This window comes from Aythya marila (genome assembly GCF_965140915.1).
Source record: "Aythya marila genome assembly, chromosome: 4".
Taxonomy (NCBI): Eukaryota; Metazoa; Chordata; class Aves; order Anseriformes; family Anatidae; genus Aythya; species Aythya marila.
This window is the reverse complement of record NC_139045.1, coordinates 38534706-38553213: the sequence shown is the minus strand read 5'-3', so window position 1 is coordinate 38553213 and position 18508 is coordinate 38534706.

The window sequence follows — 18508 nt, the reverse complement described above, 5'->3', positions numbered from 1 at the left end:
TTACATTTTGAAATGAATAATCTGAACTTTTTTCATTTTCTAATATCAGAACATACTGATTATATCACATCGTTATTTGTTTCAAAAAAACTTTTTACAAGTCAGGCATAAAGCCAAGAAAATCCAGACTCTGATAATGCAGTGTAAATATGCATGTATCTTTGTGAATAAAAGGTAAAATAACTTCAGTTACCTCAGAGAATGAGCATATGTAAGTAGGCTTTTAACAGAATAGCCAAACTACTGTAAATCTAGTTTTCAAAAAATCATTTATCTAATTACACTGTTAGGCTTCTTTAATTATGTTAGAGCCTCATTCATGGAATTGTTATTAGTTTAGAATTAAGATGCACATGATTTTTTATTGCCCAGGAAAAAAAATCTGATTTAGAGTCTGAAGAATAGTGTAAAGAAATTCCTTGCAGAATTTTAAAGAGGGAAATCACGAACTCTGGGAAACATGATATATACTGTATATTTGCTTCTATAAAAATTCTTGAGGTTCTGTAGTTAAACGTGATTCCAGTATTAATATAATATGTATCAAGAAATATACATTTTCCATCTTCTTATGTAAAAATTACTTTTTAATTCAACTTAAATATATGTATACCAAATTAAAATTTGTATATAATTAATGTATGAAAATATATTTTTATTCTGTGGTATAGAATTTTACCAGAGATTTTGAGAGAAAATACAGATTCACCAGATCTGCTGGGGAACCTGCAGAAACATATCTGCAGCATTTTCTGTTGTCAGAAGCCAGTGTAAAATAATTCAGTATATAGATAGTGTGCTCAGCACCTGAAATGCAAATGTTCTTTTTCAGCTTTGTCAAGTAGGCTCTTATTTATTTATTTTTTTTACCTTCTATTTTTTTTATTGTGATCTAAGAAAGATTTAAAAACATTAGTGAAGGAATGATGTGGTTCAGTAAGTCGGGTATTTTGTACTGGAATCTCTGAAGGTAAACCCTTCTGGTTCAGATTTTGAATGCTTACCCCTAACAAAACATGGTCATTTTTGGTTTACATACAGCTAATAGAAATGTGATAAAATAAATTACTCTGGCTTCAATGGATGCAACCTGGTAGTGAATGAAACATGAGCCAGTTTTCCCTGCAGCAAAATGTGGCTGGATATCTCCAGATAGCGACGGCTGGCCTGTGAAGGAGTTGAACATATATACATGTATTCATTTTATTTTTTCAGAATTACACTTTTCTACCCCAACTATAAAGGCAAAAAGCTATTTTGCTATTCTGTTTCCTTTCAAATTCATGCAGCAGAACAGTTTACTTTGTTAATTATTCATTATGGGGAAATCAACCATGATTTTGAAGAGTAAAAAGGAAAGAGTAGGAAAAATGTAATGTTAACTAACTTGTGAACAGAAGGTTCAGGGCCTATCAAATCAAAGTCTGTACAGTAAATTAACTCTCAAAACTTAAAACTTCTTCAGATGGAACGGGCAATGATGAATTATTTTAAGCAAGAATTTAAAACCAGAGTCTCCTAATAAAATGTCCTGACCCACTGAATGTTCAACATTCTGCTGATCTCAATTGAGCAGAAAGATTACCAAATTTAAAATGCACTGGCCAGATGATTGGCTCTTATTTCCAGCATATACACATGGTGGAAATAACTCTTATCAGCATGCATATACATCAAAACTATTGTGTTTTACAGGGCTCTTATTCAAAAATCTGGAGCAAAACTGTTACCCTAAATTATTGTTAAGAAACACATTAACACAATTGCACTGGGTGCAGCAGCTGTTGAGGTTCAGTAAGGAGAAAAAGAGACTTTTAATTATGGTACAGCAAATACATATTACAATTGTTTAGTTGCAAAGATGATTTGTACTTGACTTGTTTTGCTTATACATAATAACTCTGTTGCAAATAAATAAAATAGAATACAGCATTTTCAAAAGGCAGAAACATATTGAAAAGTAATGTACAATTCAGATAGCGGTTTATAATGTGAAGATACTTTTTACATGTGAAAGTTAGATTTATTTTTGTTGGCTTTGACTGAAGTCTAATGAAATGAAATGAGTAGGCTTGGTATTTATTTTCATAGCCTGTAGGTATGCTAGGCATTTTTGTTGACATTTGGAATCAGTTTACACTTGTGCAAGCCGTGTAACAATAACCTGTAAAGATGCTGTACTAGCATATTTTCAATTAACCATGAAGTTATGCAGGTAAATTTTTATGAAGACATGCTTTCCTCCGAAATCAAAGTATGCAAAATCTCTAGTATCCTTACTTTATTTAACATATAATAACCATATTCCTTCAGCTGTGTGGGTAAAACAGAATACTGCAGGTGACAGTATGATCAAGGCCAACCAGCATGCAGAAATAGTATCATACATGTCTTGTTCTGCCACCTCAAAAATAACATTAAAGCTTATTTTCTTTCTGCTTTCTTTCTTAGTTGGAACCAATATAGTGTTGCAAGGAAAATAACTGTTATTAAACTAGAACAGTACATACTGTCCATGCAGAAAGATAGCTGGAGTGATATCTAGACTATTGCATGAAATATAGCATGCCAAGAGAAATTTTGGAATAACATGAAGAGTCGAGTATTCTGAACTAGACTTCATAGAAAAAAATCCACCAATGTATTCCTCATCTGATGTGGAGAACAAAAGCAATGGGAAAGAAATATGGTGAGTGCACCTATCATCTATAAAGTAGAATACCAGCATATAATATAATTGTTTTGCCTGGTAATCTGGAAATTTTCTGTTTGTTTTGTTTTGCTTTGCTTTGTTTTTGTTTTTGTTTGAAAATGAAGGTACATGCATTATCTAAATTAAAACAAACAAACAAAAACAATGCAATATCTTAAATAAAATTAGAGTAGAAGCAAAAATATTTATTAGAAATCCTGAAAACTAAAAAAGTACTAGACCATAAAATTAGATGCTTTCCATTAGCTTTCTGGCTTTTATTATGGTATGTCCTAAAATACATTGGGGTGGGGTAGAAAAAATGTCACATTCTTTCTTTTAATGGAAGTGATGCTTCTTAGTCCACAACAATAAGTGGCATGTTCTCATGGTCTGAAGAAGAATGGTACTACATCCATCATTCAATTCCTTCTTGCTGGGGAAAATTGCAAAATAACTAGTGCATAGCTACTTGTCATAAAATCTTTGCCCTTTTTGGCTAGTTATAGTTATTTTTGTCTTGCTTAATTTTTATTCTTTTTCCTCTTCCCTCACCATTGCTTCATACTGATCTTTTGGCTAGAAGATGTCAACTGAAAGGTACCAGCTTTTAACCTTTTATTTTTCCTTTAATGAACTTGCACATTTTCAACCAGATAAGAAAACCTAGTGATGCTGAATTAAAACCATGTCTTCTGCAATGTTCGTAGGTGCCTAATGAATGAGAACTTCTGCCTTGAACATAAAGCTCCATTGAATTCCTTGATGTAACAGGAAAATTAAGAAGTTCTGGTAGAAGGAATTTGTTTAATGTAATACCTGGTAAACCAACAGTCACGTAGGAAGGGGGTTATAAGCATAGGAGTTATCGATGTGTATAGCAGCAACTTCTCGGAGCCACAGTGATCCTCGGTTGTTTCAAATTCCTTGAAGAGCTATCTCTCTTTCTGAACACTACATTGTTTACATCCCAAGAATGTTTAGATCTATGCCACTGAATTTAGATATATGAGCCATAATATTGCCTGGTTAGACCCAAAAAAATGCAGTTGTACTTTCATCTAGACTGGTTAACTTACCACTTTGTTTTCTAAGGCGTGAATCTGAAGACCTGCATGACCAACAGGACATGCTGCAAAATTAACTGCATGATTTTTTTATTTATTTTCAGCTTTGAAGGATTAGTAGGATTAAGTCCTAGAGTTTGTTCTAGATTTGAGAAGGTTTTTAAAAAAACTATTGTTAATCAGAGATGAGCAAATGAATTGTCAGTCAAATATTTGTACCACTCAGCAAATTTAATGTTTTGATTTTTATCTAACTTAAACAGCCACTGTTGAGCATTCTGCAGAAGCTAATACATTGTGTTTGTATTGGAAACTGAATTAGGAGGTAGCATTGTCTCTATAAAAGCCCAAATAAGCCAATGGCAAATCCTGAATGCACTTTTTACACAGAGCATAAAATTCACATGCTCAAAACTGATTGATTAATCAAACCCAAAAAGTATTGTATGAATGCAAGTGTGGAAAACTAGTGTGCTGTATTTTTTCCATATGCAAAATGAATTGAAAATGGTTTATAAATCCATAGTTCAACGGTTTTAATATATGTCTTGAAATATGTGGATGGGAGAAGGTTTACATGATCAGTATATCTTAGTTAAGAGCGAAATGACTGAACAAAATGGAAGGTTTTATCCCACCCTGTTTTGCCCCCCACATCCTGTCCCATCCCATCCCCCTAAAAAAAAAAAAAAAAAAAAAAAAAGGTAATCTGAAGTGTTCTTCTGGAGAAAATCAACAGGCACCTTGGAAAAAGTTGAAGGACACAGATATAACTTTCATTTTCAATTATGCAACTTTTATTTTGGTAGAGCAAGTGTATTTCACTGATAAGGATGACTTTTAAAATATAATTGAATATTTAACTTTTAGTATATGCATAAGATGGTTTATTATTCCTTCCCATCCAAAATATAGAGCATTTTACATCAGGATTACATTTTCTCAGACCAGGTCTTTTATAATCAAACTTGTTTCACAGTTTAATCTTATCATTATATTGCAGACCAATACTCTTAACAGTTTTATTGTTAATCAAAAGTTGGCAAGATTCCGTATCATGTAGCTCTTCCTTGCTTCAAAAATACAATATCCTGAACCAAAAAATGAAAAATGAAAAAAAAATAAAAATGTGCTCTAATATTAACAGTTTTTCTAATAGTAAATAAATAAATAAATAAAACATGATGAGATGTGGTGAAAAATAACTCTAGTAATCTTACTGAAGGTTATGAAATTCAGTGACTTGTGGAAATGTTATTTGTAATTCATTTTATTGGATAACTAAACTTGCATATTAGATTGGTGTGAGATGATAATCCCTTCACATATGAAGCTTTTTGCTGCATTTGATTTTATGGCTAACTATTAAAATCAATAATACTGAAAACTAAACTAACAAACACAGAGGCAAAATTTATTCTACTATATCAATTTTGATATTCTTCTTGTTTGTCTGCTCTGTTACTCTTTCTACAATGGAATATTACTGTTTTTAATGTTTGCAGATGAATTTGGAGGAAGGAGTTTATAATAGGTGGATAGATTTGCAATACAAAGGGTATTACATCTACATAGCAATTAGTAAAGTTTCTCTCTGATGTTCAGACTGGGAGGGAGGGAGGGAGGGAGGGAGGGAGAGAGGGAGAGAGAGAGAGAGAGACGGGATCTTCCACCTCTAGCCTGCGGGAAGTTCCACGTGGTCCTTTACACCCAGCAGAATGAAACAAGCTCCGATAATGAAGAGGTCCCTCAAAGAGTAGATTTGGTCATGAACACTGGTTGCATGCGGAGCTTCACAACAAAAGAAAGCAAGAGAGTCAGGTGTTCATTAAAATAATTTAATGTTTTTGAACAACATAGTAGAGAAACTAATCTGTTCTTGGGTATTAAAAACATCATCAGTTAAATAAGTTCTTTCACACACATTACTTACTTCTGATGGCCAAAAACTTCTTTAATATACATGTATTTAAGTCTCCTTAGTACAGTTAAGCAGTTTTGTTAATACTTGGTAAATACTCGTGGGGAAAACTTCACAGTGTTTTCCTTAGTCTGCCCCAAATGGCATTTAAAAAGCCAAAATATAATCAATGTAGGTGACAGTATCTTTTTAGCCCTAACTGGTATGACATTTGAGGTTACAGATGGATGATGCATCAGATATAAGTACAGATGTTCCTGACATGCAGTTTCTGAACTTGTTGGGTACCAGATTAAAATTTTTAGATCACAATTAAAGCTTTTGTGATAAAATTGATATCTTGTAGTTGGACTGGTGGCACTGCTTATGACACATAAAGAATCAGTACCATTGCACCAAATTAAAGCCAGAACACAGTTGCAACCATTCTTGAACTTCTAACACTATAAATCCATCATGGGTAGCACTTCCTCAAATGATTATCTGTGTTGTTTAAATTTGGGAACAAAACCGTGTAAATCTGAAGTGTTGTATACCTAAAGTCTATAAAAAAGAAGTCTCTGACCTAGCATTGATAATTTGAGACTTGGTTACATTTCTTCTTTTAATTCTACACTATCAGATATAGCAAAGCTTTGTAGGTCATGAAGATACTGTCTCAATTAACTTTTAGATAAGTTAGTCCATACTTTACATGTAAATGCAAATGCAGATGTTTATGGATAGTGTACTTGATACCTCCATAACTAGTAGTGGCCTTTCTGCTGCATTAAATCATGAATAAACATTAGTATAGCCAAAACTGTTGTTTCTCATTTATGTATGACATTATAAAGGGAAATGAAGTCTAAACCTTTCACTATAAGTGAATATTTTCTTTGAAAAACTGTGTGCTACCTTCTCTGTTACTTCCTGATCTGTACTGTAAATTTCAGTATCAAATTTTGAAAGCTTCAAAGTGATTAAAAAGAAAAACAAAACAAAACAAACAAACAAACAAACAAAAACAGTTATTTTGTGGTTCACTAAAAGGATGTTTTTGACAAGAAAAACTAAATTTAGACAACTGCAAGTCGGCCCAAACTAAACCTTGTAAAAATTTTATGGACTATTAAAAGAACATTTGCTGTTGGAACCTTGCATCTGGAATGTAATTGGTAGTCATAATCTGACTATCTATTGCATCTTTTGATATGAGAATACACATTTGCATTTTTTCGGGTGTAATATTGAAAGTTGTAAGTTAAGAGAATTTAATGTGTTGTGCTACAACTCTGCCATGTAATTGTGTTTTATTGTTTATTTGCACACAAACACAGAGTTTGTGTGACACTGTGACATGCCACCTACCTAAATTTTATACAGAAAACAAGAAAGCAAAACTGTTCATAAACATGTACAAATGCATATATTGATATGAAAGAAAAACATCAAAGATTAACAGGTCAGATTTTTTTTTTTTTCCATTTTTAATGATGGCTTAAAGAGACTCTCCTTTGACGTTAGTTATTCCTGTAGGACTCTTCAAACCAGAAATCTGCACCAGCCCTATTGTCTTAAAGCTAGAATTGTTCATGTCTATCCACCCTTCTCAAATTGCTGTAGCTCTGATGATTCTTTTGCATCTTATAATATACTGGGGACATTTCTTAGTTACCAGAAATGAATTATCAAAATAGCACACAGAGCTTATATTAACCTAGAATAAGCTGACTTCAGGCTATGCAACCAGAATTTACCTGAAGCTTTGACTTCCTATTCGGGATCTGGAGCAGGGAACACCATGGACACCTGTGCTTAGGCTGACCAGGATGAAGCAGAGAGGGCCCTCTTTCACCTTTCTGTTGCAGGATGAGCTGGTGCAGTGGCAGGCTTGCAGTGCCGGGGCAACTGGGTGGCCATCACCCTGTTCTTCCATGGAGAGCAGACCTGGGAACAGCATGGCAGGTCTTCAGTGTGGTTGCATTTCCAGGAGCAGGGAAAAACTGGTTGCTCCTTGGGTCAGATCTTTTGGAGTCAGTTCCTTCAGAAGTGTCATCCTGTATCATTTAGCTTTGTGTATGACTTCTGTAAAATAATGTAATTGTATCTGTGGCACCTCTCTCATGTGCATCTAAAGCAGTGAGTTTGCTGATTGATGTATCTAATTGTAGCTTGACAATGTCTGTAGGGCTGAGTCTGTGATTGACAAAGCTATGAATTTTAGTTTCCTTACACTGCCTGAATCACATCTGTACTATCATGACCTGACAATTATTTAATCAGCATATGGTATCACTATCTATCTGTTTATATGGCTGTAATTATCATATGACATTCATATAGGCTTGTAAAATACAGTATGAATTTTAGATTATGTGAAAAATTATGAACAAGAAAAGTATTTTAATCAAATGCTATATTTAGGAAGTAGTTGTATATATTATTAACCTACTATTTTAAGTGAATTAGTGAAATAATATGTATTTATACTACTGTAAAAATAATGTCTGATGTATTGAATATTTATTACAGGTAAATGATACTTCTGAATGATCTCATCACTTATAAATATCAATACAATCTGTCATTTAACAACTCAATTCAAATGCCTTTTATTCTGCTGAATAAACATAGAGCTCACTGATATTTTATGAGTGATGAGAATGTTCTAGTGGACCTCATTATTCACAAAATACCAATAAACTGAACATTTATTCAGTTCAGCAAACCAGAAAGAAAACCAAACTGTGAATTTAAATGGTATGAAAATAAAGGGATATAAAAATAAAAGGATATAAAATAATGTCTTAGTAACCACACATAGTCAAGAAGAATAATCTCAGCTTTATTCCTTTAAACATGAGATTGCTTAATGTTTTATTGAGTTCCCATTGATTTAAATACTGCTCAAGTATATAAAGTTAAACACGTTCCAGGTTCAGCAGGGGTTCTTAACTCCTATTTAAATTCCTAACCTCCTGCTGAAACCATGTGATCAGTCATTTGCAGTATCAGACTGCTTCATATGGTTTTCAATACACATCATTTATTTACCCTTCTGATTTCAGACATAAAATTGGCTTATTTTCAACTCCAGGTTTTCAGAAACAATGACACGTTTAGAAACACAAGTCCTATGCTAAAAGTTACAAACTATCAGTGCTTCACATTTTTATTTCTTTTTGTTGCTTTTTATTACAATTGCACATACTTATATTATCAAGAGGTCCCTTAAGAAAACTGATTTGCCTCAAAGGAGCTGAAGTAACCCTATATCCATTGTCTGATCAATCACTATACAGTTCACAATTTATTATGTGTACTAACCTGCATATAGAAATGCCTGAACATAACTCAAGAAAAAATCTGATGGAAAAATCATTATTTACCCTCAAATAACTAATTTTCTACTTATTTTTGCAATTCTGTCTGTTAAAAAGCTTGGGAAATCCACGTACACATTAAATAGAGCTTTCATAGAGCAGCGATGCTTATCAATTTCTTCTTTCTCCCTCTTGATTTGTATTGTCAATACTTAAAAAGGGAAAGAGAACCCCAAGGCTTAACGGGGATGAGTTGCATGGAATTTTTGATCTTCCCGTCTCTAAATGTTTTTGAACTGTTTGCATTTTGATAGCAGGTAATAACAAACCTTTTATTTCCTACTACACCATCTCTGTCTGACTTCTTTAGTAATAACAATGATAAAGCTCTACATCTTTGATCCTGTTGTTGCTGTTGCATGGCTAAAAGCATAATCTTCGATTGCATTCCAGTCAGATGACAAGTGTCTTGCTTGCTGATTTCAAAAAATAAAAGTTCCTTTAACTAGCAATGAGAGAAATGAAAAACTGCTTGGATAAATGTTTATTTTGCAAAGCACAGATTAAAACTGCTTCAATTTAATTTTGTTTTTCTTTTACCAATATTGCAGAATGCAGTTTCAGATATTTATAAAATATTGCTCTTTCTACATTAGTATAACAAGCTTTTATGCTTGTTTGTTTTGGTGTGTGTGTGTTTGTTTTTTAGTTTTGCAATTTTAGTTTGTTTTAGTCTAACCATAGTTTAGGAGAAGAAGACAACCTCAAATTCTATTCACACATAATTCAGTTTTGTGGCTCTGGTCACATATTTCTGTAAAGCTATCTTTTAACTTACTAAGGATGTGAATAATCTCATTTAAGGGGAAAAAAAATAAGAACAAGAAATCATTTAATAATGAAACAACAGTAACATCAAAAAACAACGTAAACTGATTTTGTAATGCTTCAGTGGACCCATCTCTCCACTAAATAACAAGCTAATGAGAAATTTGGTGAATTATTCTGTTTTTCAAATACATGATAAAAAAAAAACTAAATCCCTGGAACCTGATTATAACTTTAAAAAAACAAACAAACAAACAAACAGACAAATATAAACCTTACATTGCTAGCACAGCAATGCAAGTTACAATAGCTGTTAGATCAAGAGCAACAGAGAGAACTGGTATTTATTTATTTATTTATTTATTTATCAAACATTCCTCATATTATTTTTTCTACATGTTTACCTGACAAATTCTTTCATTTGTGGTTGAACTACAGATCTAGAAAATATGGACTGTATGGAAAAAAAATAAATATATTTCGGTTTTAGCTTATGTCATAGAGACAAGTGGGCACACAGAAAAACAGATCTGGCTAGTGCAGTTACTGTGGATTTTAAGATGAAAGGGCTTGAGCCTGCAATTTAAAAGAAATACCAGAGAAAGTTAGGAGCTGTGAGACTCTCTAGGCTTTACCAGGGTGCTTGGAGGGTTTCAAGACCTGACTGGACAGTCCAGTCTTAGCAAGTCCTAGGTAATTGCTTTGAGCAGCATGTAGGACTGGAGACCTCCCAAGGTCCCTTCCAGCCCAGGCTGTGCTAGACTCTGTCCAGTGCCTGATTTTGCTGCAACACTTTGGATAACTGGAATGGTGCAGGTTAACCAAAAAGAACCAGTGGAATAGCTGAAAAGACAGAAACAGCAAAATATATCAATAATAAATCATTGATGATTAGGCTAGTAAAAAAGGCAGTCACAGGAACATTCTCCCACATAAGACTTTTTGCTTCTAACACTACAGCCACACCAAAATCTACAGTCAATTGACATGTTATGTAGAAACACAGTAGAGAAAAGAAACCACTTCTCCTTTTGTGTACTGAAAGACATTTCATGAGACAAAGGGGAAAAAATAAATAAAATAAATAAAATAAAATAAAATAATAAAATACTAAAAAAGTGCATTTAAAGTACATTTAATATATAACTGCAATAGCCACTATAACCTCAATAGCCAAGAATGATGCACTGCTTTTTTTTTTTTTTTTTACTCATCAACAGATTCTGTAAATTCTTCACAATTTGAAAAATGTACCTCCCAATTTCATGATAATCTGTGTATTAATTTCTTGTTTAAATGTTTATTCCATGTTCTAAACTATTATTATCCTGTTTTGAATAAAGTGCACACTATCTTGATAATTCACATCTCATTTTCATTTATCTCAGTGAGAAATGGTATATTATTTTAAAGGTCTCTTTGGGTTATGAGGAGCAAGAAATGAAGTTCTTCAAGAGGAAAGTCAAGCGATTCAAGTGGAAATGCTTCATGGTCATAGATACTCCTGAGCAGACAGCTCTGCAAGCAGCCAGTGTAGAAACAAGGAAATTAGAGATTTGGAGAGCAGGCGGGGAAAGTAGCGACAGATGGGCAGAGGCATTTGTGGGTTCACTAGAGACTTCTTTTTTTTTTTTTTTTTTTTTTTTTTTTTTTCTATTGTTGGATGATCGTGCAATCTTAAGGAAATTGAGATGAAGATGTTGCTACATTCTTCTCAGCTAAATGTGTGCAATCATTTCTAGTTGTCATGTGGCCTGTAAAAGACACTTTCTGGCTCTTCTTATTTCAATGACCAGTAAGAAGTGGGCTAATGGAGTAGCTCGAGTTTTACTCAAACAAATTAGATTTAAAATATTGTGAGCCATCACTTATAAATTAATTTGCCTTCATAAAATATTCCTCTTGAGGACAAGATAACTGAGTTCCTGCAGTCACCATTGAAGCTGGGTGAAGATACTAATTCTCTGAGAAATGCTGTGTGTTGTCAGTATTATGTAGAATTAGGCTTATGCTCAGCCCGTAAAATTACACTACTGAAAAGTGTGAAGTAAGTGTCTCTTATTGAAAGATAAAATTAAAAAGTGACAGGAACATAGCTGCAAATATGCTGTTATGACAAATATAAAGTAAGGGTTGCCATACTGAGCTTAGCAATACCTAACAGAATGTCAAGGAAAGGGAAGGGAAGGGAAGGGAAGGGAAGGGAAGGGAAGGGAAGGGAAGGGAAGGGAAGGGAAGGGAAGGGAAGGGAAGGGAAGGGAAGGGAAGGGAAGGGAAGGGAAGGGAAGGGAAGGGAAGGGAAGGGAAGGGAAGGGAAGGGAAGGGAAGGGAAGGGAAGGGAAGGGAAGGGAAGGGAAGGAAAGGGAAGGGAAGGGAAGGGAAGGGAAGGGAAGGGAAGGAAAGGAAAGGAAAGGAAAGGAAAGGAAAGGAAAGGAAAGGAAAGGAAAGGAAAGGAAAGGAAAGGAAAGGAAAGGAAAGGAAAGGAAAGGAAAGGAAAGGAAAGGAAAGGAACAGGTGACAGGAATAGTAGATATACCTTTTATGAAAGAACAAAATGTGAAGGGTTAAAGGGTAATTTTATTTATTTATTTATTTATTTATTTTTATAGGTGTCTAATATGTGTTTCATAAGAGATAAAAAATAGTGCAAAGGGATTTTATATTCTCCCGTAAGATGATGGTCTAGACCCTGGAAATCTCTCAGTGTCTCAGTGGAAGGAAAAGATTAAGTTAAGTTTTTGCAAGACTCTTAGGATTTGACCAAGACCCCTTAATATGCTCAGTTTGCTGATAGAATTAATTGCTAGCAACCTTGAATCTCTATGTACTGATTAGTCGTTTCTACTATGCTGTGAGCTATACTAAAAAAAAAAAAAAAAAAAAAAAAATCAAAGCAAAATCTGTGTTCTATTTTCCTTTTTCCTTGATATAGTCTTATTAAATAATAATGACTTCTGTTTGTGTGAATCACATAACATTAAAAATAATGCATCTTTTAAAATGAAACACAGTACTGTGTAAATTGTTTTGCTAGTGAAAGAAACCAACTAGACTACAGGTGAATTACATCTTCAATGTTGTTCAGTGTCTGTCTCCTACGAAGTAAGAGAAACGAAGTTACTTACTTGGGGCATGGTGAAACATACTCCACTGACTTACAGAATTACATACGTAAGTGTTCAAGAATAAGTGATGCATTTATGTGCACAACTTCTACTCCACCTTAATCTTCAGTTAGTGTCCTTGCCTTGTTCTGAGTCTCCACAGAGAGTCATTTAAATTCCAAAGACTGGAGAGTTGCCCCCCCCCAGGCAGCTTAAAACAACAACCCTGTGGAAAAATACACACCTGGGCTGTTTTTGTATCTGCATATTTAGGCACATTGCATGGATTACTTATTTATATAGATATGCTGTATATATATATGATGTATATAGGCACACATACTTAATCCCCCTCCCCGTACATAAGCAGTAAGCAATCATAGGCTGAGGTAAATTTAGATATTTCTACAAAATGTCTGCTGAGTCTTTTCTGCTTCTGCCTCAGTACAAGCAGAATACTGAGACGCTTATACATACAAATAGCTTTCAACATATTGTGTTGTTTTTGCTTATATTCTTATTCAACTCATTTCATTGTGCAGATTATGGGAAAAATGATGCATTATTGTGCTCAGCTATACAAGGCGATTATCATTTGGCAATTTCACTGTGTGGAACTGTGTGGCAGTGGATGTAAATTTAAATATTAAGAATTTTTCAAATAGGTTTCCAATGCTCCTTGAGAAGTGTGGGTACTGAATGCAACAGTACATATGCAACTATAACATTATAGGAATACGCATTACAATGCTTAATACTCAATTCACTTCAGGAAGTAAATGTGAACATCAGTCATCTGTTACCAGGTTCACCCTCAGTGAAGAAACACTGAATAGGCCATTTTATGTGATAGACTAATTTAATGCAGAACGAGAAGTTTAAAAAATAAATTGCTACACAAAGATGAAAAGATTTGTATAAAAATATAAAATTATTGGAGGAGAAGATTAATACGAATTGTTAGAGAAATAGATATCTGTCATTGCCATTGTCATTTCTTTGGTACTCACTAAGATTAAAACTAATGCTGTGCTCATAAAGACGGAGCAGAAACTTTAGGAACTGACTTGTTTCTTTATAATTCCCTATTATCATGTTTAACACGGACATGGGGATTTGATTTTCTTTTTGCATTGGGATGGATAACCTCTAAGGATGAATGAAGACTATTTAAAGGCTACATAAACAAATGAACTAAGAAAATGAGAAAAACATATTTCTCTTTTTCCAAGATATTATCACCCCAAACAAAGGTATGAAATTGATCAATGGAAAAATTGACTGGAATGTCAGGAAGTCTTCAACAAACACTGAAGAGTTGATTTAGACACATGATGACAAGGGTCTAACCAACATGCAAGATCTTCATATTTTTTTGGCATACCCTCTCACTTTATTAAGAAAATAAAAAATTAAAAAAAAAAAATAAAGAAAGGACTGAAGTAGAAAATTTATATGTTTTTTGAGGTTATGAGGAAAGTTACCAAAGACCTCAATTTAAAGATTTCAGAGCCGTGAAAAAGAAATGAAATGTTACAAGATTTATGAGAGGTTGGAGTTCGGTGACTGTGTGTCTAAAGAAATGACTTGCATTTTAATGAAATGCATTACACTTGAGAGGCAATGGCTTGGTCATCCTTTCTGAGCAGTGACTTTGACTATGCACCACTGTCAAAGAAAGCTCATTATACAAAACAAGTTATAATTCAGCTCTATAAATTGATGTGATGGCCTTCAATTCATGGTACAGTTCTAAAGGCAAAGGCAAAGGCAACTCTAAAGCAGTGAGGGGCATCCAAAATGGTAATTGCTTGTGGGAAAGATCTCCATAGTTTCAACTTCCAATTCAAAGAACTTTTATCAAGAAGAACTTTTAACTCTGTCTGTAACCTAAACCTCAAAGCTACCTTGCAGCTTTTCACAGGAGCTAAAGAATTTTGAATTTGTCATATCATACAGGTAGAAATAAAGCATTTCATTTATATATATTGCCTCTGAAGCAATAGTTTATTAATTTGAATTAACACCATAAATATTGTGGGGTTGATTCTTTACATGTTTTTGCCAGCAATTCTGACAACTTTGTTTACTTGTTTGTTTTAGTGGTAAATGTTGATTTGCTAAACTTTAGTCGTAAAATCTAGTTAACTCTTTGATTATTTTTATAAGAGACTTTCTATTAATATATATATATATATGTATATATTCCCTTTGCTGACGTTGTCAGCGAAGGGACTTGGTTTTATTTTTTTACTTGATTTATTTTCTGTTTGTGCTCTGGTCACCCGTATGGTGGACCAAGGGAAACCAGCTGATGTGATTTTTTTGGACTTCAGCAAGGCTTTTGACACGGTTTCCCATAGGATCCTACTGGACAAAATGTCCACCATACAGCTAAATAAAAACATCATACGATGGGTGAGCAATTGGCTAACGGGCAGGGCCCAAAGGGTTATGGTAAATGGGGCTGCGTCAGGCTGGCGGGCGGTTACCAGTGGGGTCCCTCAAGGCTCCATTTTAGGGCCGGTACTTTTCAATATTTTTATAAATGATCTGGATGTAGGAATAGAGGGTATTTTGAGCAAGTTTGCTGATGACACCAAACTTGGAGGAGTTGTGGACTCAAATGAGGGCGTAAAGGCCTTACAGAGGGATCTGGACAGGTTGGAGAGCTGGGCGATCGCCAACCGCATGAAGTTCAATAAGAGCAAGTGCCGGGTCCTGCACCTGGGACGGGGAAACCCTGGCTGCATGTACAGACTGGGCGATGAGACGCTGGAGAGCAGCCTAGAAGAGAGGGATCTGGGGGTCGTGGTAGACAGCAAGTTGAATATGAGCCAGCAATGTGCCCTGGCAGCCAGGAGGGCCAATCGTGTCCTGGGGTGCATCAAGCACGGCATCGCTAGTAGGTCAAGGGAGGTGATTGTCCCGCTCTACACTGCGCTGGTGCGGCCTCACCTCGAGTACTGTGTGCAGTTCTGGGCACCACAGTATAAAAAGGACATGAAACTGTTGGAAAGTGTCCAGAGGAGGGCTACGAAGATGGTGAAAGGCCTGGAGGGGAAGACGTACGAGGAACGGCTGAGGTCACTGGGCCTGTTCAGCCTGGAGAAGAGGAGGCTGAGGGGGGACCTCATCACAGTCTACAACTTCCTCGTAAGGGGGTGTCGAGAGGCAGGAGACCTTTTCTCCATTAACACCAGTGACAGGACCCGCGGGAATGGGGTTAAGCTGAGGCAGGGGAAATTTAGGCTGGACGTCAGGAGGGGGTTCTTCACAGAGAGGGTGGTTGCACACTGGAACAGGCTCCCCAGGGAAGTGGTCACTGCACCGAGCCTGTCTGAATTTAAGAAGAGATTGGACTGTGAACTTAGGCACATGGTCTGAACTTTTGGGTAGACCTGTGCGGTGTCAAGAGTTGGACTTGATGATCCTTAAGGGTCCCTTCCAACTCAGGATATTCTATGATTCTATGATTCTATAATACTTGAAAACCTGATAAATATTCATAGTTATGAAGTTTTGTTTATTCATTCAGATGTATTATTTTTATATCAACAGCCTGCTAGGATTCTAGGATTCTTTTTACCTTCTACATCAAGGAGTTAAATAAAAACCCTAAAACCACACACACAAAGCAAACAGGTTTAGTTCATACGCTAATGAGCCAGGATAATTGCAGCTTTCCCTAGGTAAGTTGAGTGTCAATTATTCCTGAACCACTGACAGCAGACATGATGTTTCCAACTGACACCTTTCAATCGCTTTGTTTACAAGTATAAAATGCTCAAATATGAAATGTTAGATAGTAGTTAACAATTGTGATTTTCCTTTTTTTTTTTTTTAAGGAAAAAATAAAAAAGGGGAAATTAAAAGGCAGGTATAGTAAGATTTCCTTATGAAGTATAGAAAAAAAGCCTATTCCTGACAGTAAATTTTGCAGAGTTGGGATAGAGTTATTCCTCGGGTATTAAGATACTTTGAGCTTCAAAGTCTTCACTGAGACCACGCAGAAATATTAAGTCCTATCCTGACACATAGGCAGTAAGGGGGAGAAGGGGAAGAAACCATGTTTTTCATTCTCATACCGTCAGTGCTTTTTGCCAACTGACACACTAATAAATACTACATATAATACATGTCTGGAGGTGTCACCACCATGTGACTGCTTCAGTTTTGTTCTTTGTTCCATATCCCTTTATGCTTCTGGGAGAAAAAATAATAATAATAATAATAAATGAGAGAGGGAATTCTAGATCCTAGAATCAATTCTAGATCTATTCTCTCTACTTCTCCTTTTGTGAAATTGAACTTCTCTCACTTCAAAAAATGCATACAGATTTGTCTAGGCACACTCCCAGCCTTGTACTTGACTACACTGTGAACTAAATGTACAGAGAAGGACAGAAATATTTCTGCAGTAGCTCAAATGCAAAACTTGTATTTGAAGGGCACTGCTTCCTGCATCCTGAAACAACTAAGCAGTGGGGCCTGATTCTAAATTCTCAGGGATACTGGTGAAATCAGGGTAGTGAAATAGGAAAATGTATATACAATGTATGAGATCTCTGAAGCTGATTTGATACTCACTAAAAGTTAAATTCCTGTGCGTCTTTAAGTTCCTTTGAAACAATCATATTTTATGAGTACAGTTCTTACATCCATGAAGACATTAGAATATTTTTCAATAGCAGCCTCCTAATTTAAGTTAATTGACAAAAATACAATAGGGAAAACATTTTTAAAGGCATTTAAGTGCCTAAAGATGCAGATAGGATTTAGTGAGGTTTTTCAAAAGATTCTACACCCCCGACTCCCATTATGAAAAAGTTTAAGGAGTCTCAGTCCATTAATAAGCCATTTCAGTTTTTCAGTCTTTTAACTAATTTTAAGGCAATGACTATTTAAGAAAATGCTCACCAAGGCTGAGCATTTACATTCATTCTAACCAAGTCATTTTTCATTTGAATACACATATTTCATAGCATAGCAATACAGATATTTTTAATACTTTTTTGAAATAAAGAGATTGCCAAGGCATAATGGAAGAACTGTGTCTTAATAATGGCTAGGGTTCTTCGAGTAATTAAAATGGTTGATTATAGGGTGCATCAAAACCCCTATTTCCAAATAGCCCATGAGACAGAGCTTAAAGATAAATAATACTGAAGAATTATCTGCCATTGATCACGCTGAGGGGTAGATAAGATTCACAGCACATTTCAAATGTCCTTGTCTTGCAATTTTGCTAATAAGAAATATAGCTACTGTGTACCCTTCTGCCTTCAACCCTGATTTCCCTAGCTACCTTCTCTCAGGTTTCCACCCGCCAAATCAGATAACTGGCAATCATCTCAACTGAAGCACAGAAACCAAGAGCAGTGCAGAGTCAGTCACAGCCTTGGATAGCATTTTCTTAAATAGTCATTGCCTTAAGATTAGTATGAAGACTGAAAAACTAAAATAGTTGTTTGCTCATTAAATGTCACTTTTCAAATAGTGATGGTAGGGAATTCTGCTTCTATGTCTGAGCTGAAAGAGCAAGGGGGATACAAAGCACCCTTTTACTATTTTTGCATATATAGAGAAGT